The sequence below is a fragment of the Arachis ipaensis genome, chromosome B09 (genome assembly GCF_000816755.2).
Source record: "Arachis ipaensis cultivar K30076 chromosome B09, Araip1.1, whole genome shotgun sequence".
Taxonomy (NCBI): domain Eukaryota; kingdom Viridiplantae; phylum Streptophyta; class Magnoliopsida; order Fabales; family Fabaceae; genus Arachis; species Arachis ipaensis.
This window is the reverse complement of record NC_029793.2, coordinates 146,904,794-146,909,796: the sequence shown is the minus strand read 5'-3', so window position 1 is coordinate 146,909,796 and position 5,003 is coordinate 146,904,794.

The window sequence follows — 5,003 nt, the reverse complement described above, 5'->3', positions numbered from 1 at the left end:
AAACAGAAGAAACTATGAAAATAAAAAGAAAAAAAAGGAAGACAAGAAGGAGGAAGAAGATGATGATGATGGTAACGATGATAATAAAAGAGGAAAAGAAAAAAAAAAGTAGAGGTGGAGAAAGAGAAGGTGATAATGAGAGAGAGGAGAAAGAAAACGAAAAAATGCTCATACTATAAGTTTTGACTTGGTGGAGAGCGGTGAGAGCGGGGGAGAGTCTGATGAGTCTTTGAAGGTGGCAAATAGCGACGTAGCCGGCCATGCCGGCAGAAGCAATAAGGGGAGAGCGGGGAAGGGCATGCATCAGGTGAAAAAAGGAGGGGACTAAATGGGACAGTAACAAAACTTAAAGTCAAAGGGTATCGTTTAGAGATAAAGTTGTTGGTGTTTCGAGAGTTTTGGAGGTTACTGATTCTCTTGATAGGGATAAGATGGTTACAGTAGTTAGGTAAGTAAGGTGACTCGGAGATACCAACTGTGACGTTCACGGAAGAAGCAAAAGCGATATTGGCAGAGCCCTACAAAGATGCCATTGTGATCAAAGTTCTTGGAAAAAATTTTAACTATACGGCGATCACGTACAGGCCTGGAGAATCAAAGGAGGATATGAGGTACCAGATGTCTATTTCTTAATCAAATTTGATCTCTTGGAGGATCGAGAAAAGGTTCTCCTTGGAGGACCGTGGATGATTACTGGTAGTTATGTTGCGGTTAAACTTTGGAGTTCTTCATTCAGACCTTGTGAAAACACATTTGGGTCTACCATGGTTTGGATAAGGATCACAGGTTTAAACATCTACTGTCAAGAGAAAGCCATGAAAATGATTGCGTCAGCGGTTGGAAAACCGATCTACATCGACTTAGCCACCAGGTCCGCGGAGAGGAAAAAGTATGCAAGAGCATGTGTGCAAATCAACTTGGGACTTCCAGTCATAAAGAGAATTCAAGTTGATGGTCGTATGTATGACATAAAATATGAGCACTTGAATTTAATTTGTGAAAAATGTAGTTGCTTTCGGCACGTAACAAGAGAATGTCTGAAAGAGAACAACAATGGCATTGAGAAAAATATAGCTGCTTTGGGCACGTAACAAGAAAGCACGGTGAAAGAACAAAATTTGCAGTCACTATTTTCGGTGGATAACAAGAAAATGACGGAAGGTAGTCAAATCCCAATAAAAAATCAAATTTCAACTTTTGAATTTGGAATTAACACCAAATCAATTCCAATTATGGAGAAGCATGGAGCAGCGGATCTTATACATGATAATTTGCAAGAATCACACATGAATAAAGATACTCATGCAAAAGAGGGTGAATGGGTTACAGTTAGTAGAAAAGGCAAGGAGAACGTAGCAATATACTCTAACTTGGTGAGTAAAAAATTTTCTCTTGAGCCTACTAACATGCATGATGGATCCTCATCAAATGCAAAGGTGAAGTCCTCATCAAATGTAAAGGTGGGGTCAAAGAAAAAGAAAAATTATCCATCCACCCTTGGCTCTTTGGGAATAGCACAGGTGGCTTTCAAGGATCAGAGCACTCCCTTTTTCCAAGCAGGGCACAAAAGGCAGCGTCCTATTTCGCTTCAAAACTCACCTATTGAAACATTGTCAATGGATTCTCGAGCACAAAAGGAGCTTGATAAAGCCGGTGCAACAACAAACCCCAAGAACCAACCTCAACAGAAGAATGATGGTTTTGTGGCGCAAGTTCAAGAGAAGAAGCTTGGGGATAGGGACCCATCAATGTGAGGTAGGATGATTAAACATTCTAATTATTTAATTTATTTTTATGAATTGTGATCATTTAAATATTATTAGTTGGAATGTAAAAAGGCGTATTTACCTGTCAGATATCTTGGCATTTCTCTAGGGGCGAATTCGAGGGTGGTCAAGACATGGAAACCAGTGATTGATAAGGTAGAAGAAAAGCTAAGTCTATGGAAAGCAAGTCTCTGAATAAAGCAGGTAAGTTGGTTTTCATTAAATCTGTTCTTAATAGCCTGCCTATTTACTATCTCAACTTATATAAAATGCTGAAAGCAGTAGCAGACAAAATAATATCCTCACAGAAACGCTTTTTGTGGAGTAAGGAGGACAGGAGGGACGGGATGCCTCTAGTGAAATGAGAAGTTATACAGGCCCCAAAAAGGCAGGAGGTTTGGGAGTTGGTGACGCAGTAATTCGGAATACAGCGCTCCTGTTCAAGTGGTGGTGGAGATTTTCGAAAGAGGATTGTCCACTTTAGAAGAAAATTGTATGTTCCTATAATAACATGAATCCTTCTGAGATGATTTGTGATCAGCTTGTACCTACAAGAGAGGGTCCTTAGAAGGATATTTGTCAATTACAAATCAGAGAGCCACAAGTGAGAGAGAAGATGATCAGAGGCTTGGCTATGGAACTAGGGGATGGCAGGATAATCCGCTTCTGGGAGGATAGCTGGTTACCTTGTGGTGTTCTGAAAGTGACTTTTCCAAGACTTTTTTCGGTCTCAAATCTTCAAGGATCTGTCATAGGGGATTGTGGGTTCTGGGATGTGTTAGAGTGGATTTGGAATTTCCAGTGGTGACGAGAGTTATTTCAATGGGAGGTAGAACTATTAAACCAGCTTCATGCGGTTCTGCAATCAGTGAAACTGATAACTGAGAGAGAGGACAGAGTGATCTGAAAATTTGATAAAAAAAAAGGTATTTGTTCTACTAATTCCTTTATGTAGGTATTGCAGGCAGAGGTACTTCCCACGGATATCACAAGCTATAGTTTCACTAGTACTATTTGGAGAGGATTTGTCCCACCAAGAGTTGAGTTGTTTACTTGATTTGCACTGGTTGGTAAGATGAATACAAGGGAAAGACTGTGTAGATTAGGTGTTATTGGCCAAAATGATAACATGTGTGTTTTATGTCATAAATCTATTGAAAGTGCTTTTGACTTGTTCATTGGTTGTGAGCTCACTTGGCAGGTGTGGTGTGCTTGGTTGTTTGCTCTTGGAAGGATATGAATTATTTTAGGTACGCTCAACACTATGAAAGTTGAACGGATATATCAACGAAAAAGATGGAACAGAAGCGGTGGTTGGTTAGTTTTTTTGCGATCATCTAGACAATTTGGCTAGAAAAAAATTGATAGAATCTTCAAAAATCAAAGTTTAAGTGTGGTGGATATTATTAACAGATCCTTTACAAATCCTATGGTTATTGATGGCAATACTAGAGATTGTTATTTTTAACATTATGAATTTTTATTTCTTTTCTTTTACTTTACCTTATTGTGTTGAACTTTTTTATTTAAAAAAAAATAAATTATTTTTAAAAAATAAAAACTTTACGAGCTAAAGAGTACTCTGCTTTTCAAACATTATGAAAAGAAAAGAAATAAAAGAAAGAGGGCTTGGTTAAGATGTATGTCGTAGCTTGTTTGATGAGAATGCCGTGTGTGTGAAGAAACTGGTAATACTCTGTTGGTGATTTTCCATTGTCATCGATTGATCGGAAAGAAAAATGCTTTAACAAGGAATACAAGATGGATAACGACCACACAATAGCAATATTCCACTACAATGCATAATATCAGCATTTTCCCAAGTTACATACTGCTGCAGCTTTTACTCTATTTATCTGTAGGTCACTAGGTTATTCACTTCAGGTTCACATCCAGAAAAAAAATTTAGTTCTTTTCTTTTAAATAACTTTTTCCATTTGATATTTCAACATTAATGTTTGGAAATTCGATCGCATCGGATTAGACCGATCAGACCGAGAATCGTCTAACAATACAATTCGATCCGCAATGCAAAATCGTCAAATTAAAAACGTTTGTGAATCGAGAAAATGGTAGGGAATTGGTCGATCGGATCGAACTCGAACCCATTCGATTTTCTCATTTAAAAAAATAGCAAAAATAAAAAAATGAAAAGCAAGAGGAGCAAGGGTTCTGATAGTGACAATGAAAAAAGTAGGATTTTGAGCATTGTTTTGATCAGATGGAAGAAGAAATCAAAAGGGTCATTCGTTGATCCATAGTTCATGGTTTCCAACCCATTTACAAGATCAGTGCACTGTTACTCTACATTGGGAATAATGGGAACTTGGCTAAATCTAAATTTATTAAGGAAATTGGAATTGATATTAGGATCCATTTTCAAAGGCATGAAAACTGACTATGATAACAAACAAGTAAGGAACTTGAGATTCAAAGAACTGCACAACACGGTAGTACTGCAGCAGCAAAATAGGGTAGTTTTTTTTTTTTTTTAGAAAATAACAAATAAATACAGAATACAAAAGAGAGAAGCGTGGATGGACGCTTTTTATTTTTAATATGGAGGAAGGTATAGGATGATACAGCATTATGGAGAATAGGATGTGGTGTCAGGAGGCTGAAATCGAACCGAGAGATTTAGATCAAGGAATTCGGATTGTCCGATTAAAGAAGATCTACAAAAAAATATTTTTTTAATAAAACGCGGACGGTCCGTTTTGATTTTTGATAAAATAAAAAAAACGGTGGGTCCGTTTTCTTTTAAAGGAAAAATTAAAAAAAGACAAAAATTGTTAACGGAAGGTCTGCTTTCAGTTTTTAAAAATTAAAAAAAAAAACAAAAAGTGTAAATGGAGGGTCCGATTTCATTTCAAATAAAAAAAAAAAAACAAACTAATCGGATGGTCCAATTTATGATCAACGAATTTTTTAACAAAAAATTCGGACGGTCCGATTTTTTTCTGTCCTACACCTGTGTCTAACACCTGTATACATAATATCCAAGCACAACTCACACACTCTTCCAATATAAAAAAAATTAGCCGTGGATGGAAGCTGGGATATCTACTATGGAAGCAAAATAGGGTAGTTCTCTTTTTATTAAGATTGTTTTTCTAAGATTTATTTTATTTAATTTAATATCTCTTGAGAGAGGTTAGTCATTTGGGTCCAATAAATTTTTTTCTTATTATGAAATTTTTTTTAAGATTTATGTAATTTATTTTTTTTTAATCATAA